The sequence below is a fragment of the Lipotes vexillifer genome, unplaced genomic scaffold, assembly GCF_000442215.2.
Source record: "Lipotes vexillifer unplaced genomic scaffold, Lipotes_vexillifer_v1.1 scaffold253, whole genome shotgun sequence".
Lineage (NCBI taxonomy): Eukaryota > Metazoa > Chordata > Mammalia > Artiodactyla > Lipotidae > Lipotes > Lipotes vexillifer.
This window is the reverse complement of record NW_006780322.1, coordinates 2171329-2173209: the sequence shown is the minus strand read 5'-3', so window position 1 is coordinate 2173209 and position 1881 is coordinate 2171329. Positions and strand designations below refer to the sequence as shown.

Genomic DNA, 1881 nt, shown 5'->3' with positions numbered 1-1881 from the left:
GGGAACGAGCAGGGCAGAGAGAGCTACGTGCAGGAGGCCTGAGGGCGAGAAAGGGGACCCTGGGGGTTCAGCTGGTTTGAGTGTGGAGGCAGCAGGCTGTGGTGTTTGGGGGTGAGCATCCTGACTGCTGGAGACTCAACGCAGGGGCTGCCGCCGGGCTGGGAGAGGGGCCGGCCTCCGCTCTGCTCCTAAGGTCTGAAGGGGATGCGTGGAGAGCCCAGGTCCCCCCTGGGAGGGTCAGTGGGCCAGAGGATGTAAAGGCGCTGGCCTGCTGTGTGGTGGAATTCTGCCCAGCCTGGGAACCTGGCTGACTGCAGGGCTGAGGCTCCTCTGGCGGGACTGAACTTACTGGGGACTCTAGGTGGGTGTGTCGTCCTGGTTTTCCTAGCTTCTTCCCAGCAACCCCTGTCTGTCTCCTTGAGCAGGGAGGGAAGAGGAGGCGGAGGCAGGGCCACGCAAGGGTGGCAGATTGGGGTGGGGGCGGACAGAGGCCCTGTGGACCAGGGGGAGCGGCTGTGGGCGCCTCCTCTGGAAACAGGGCAGGTGGAAGAGCCTCTGCAGCCCCTCAGTGCCGTTCCGAGGGAGTGCTGGTTCTGCCTCTGAAGGGTGTCATTCTCGGAGCCAGGGCCTGCTGTGGGCCAGGACTGAGCCAGGCCTGAGGTACCTGGCCCCGGCCTTGTGGAAATCTCAGGGAGGGGGACACCTTTTTTCATCACAGGCAGGCGGCCCTGCCTTTGGACAGAGACCCAGAAAGCGCTGCCAAAGCCCCGGACAGAGGCCGTTGGGTGGGACCGCTGCTGACGGGACGCGGCTGGGGGGGGCCACCTGGAGGAGGTGCGCGCTGAGTGGGGATGTGCCCTGGAGGCAGCCCGCAAGCGTGGAGGTCCCTGCAGGCACCTGGTGGGAGAGAGAAATCACGGGGCCCATGGGAGCCGGAGGCGGCTTCCCTCCCCGCACTCACCTCAGCGCCCTACTTGCTGGTGTGGGGCATATGTGTGGCCAGGGTGAGGTGGAGGGGCTACAGAGCCTGCCCTCCCCCCGACCAAGGTGCACTGAGCTGCCTGCGCTAAGCCTCGTGGCACCTGGGGGCTGGCCGAACCCTGGTTCCAGCATCCTGACCTGCTTTCCTTGGCGTCCCTGTACCTCACGCCTGGGGTGGCCTGCTGGGCCCCCAGCTCCAGCTCTACGTGCGGCCTCGTAGACCCTGCGGCCAGAGCTACTAGCTGCTGGGCTTGGTGTGGGTGGCGGCAGGGCCAGAGCTGTGAGGCTGGGCCCAGCGCCTCTCCTGGCGGGAACCCAGGATGCCCAGGACCCACGCCTGCCGGGAGGGAAGACTGCAGATGCTGTGGCCTTTGGGTTCTCACCTCTCTGTAGTATGGCATCCCTCCCCGTTGTCCTGCTCTCCTATGTGTGTGTATGTGTGTGTGCGTGTGTGTGCACGTGTGTGCGCGTGCCTGTGTGTGTGTGTGCGTGCATGCGTGTGCGTGTGTGTGTGGAGAGAGGTTGATTGCTTGATTGACTGATTTTGATTTCTGCCCAGGACTGTGACTTTGCACTGAAATGTCCACTTTTCCAGCTCCTGGAATAATTTTGAACAAATATGGGGTATATGAATACCACCCCTGAGCACAATTAGTAACTTCACGGTTTATGACCTCCCCAGGTGGTGTGCTAACACAACATGTGATTTATCTTCCTAACAATCCCAGCAACTCTCTGAGATAGATACTGGAGGATTATCCCAAATTTATAAAGACTTGTGCAGAGAGGTTAAGCAACCTGCCCAAAGTCACACAGCTAGTAAATGGTAGGGCCAGAACTGGAGCCCAAGTAATCTGATTCTAGAGCTTGTGTTGAAATTGTGGCCAAAGGAAAGGCGGG

General features: G+C 61.1%; 1 protein-coding gene across 14 annotated transcripts in view; it reads left to right on the top strand.

The window, feature by feature from the left end:
- The window catches only part of DYSF (dysferlin), a 229745-nt gene that overhangs the window by 128578 nt on the left and 99286 nt on the right, over positions 1-1881 (top strand). The gene's annotated exons all lie outside the window — the stretch shown is intronic.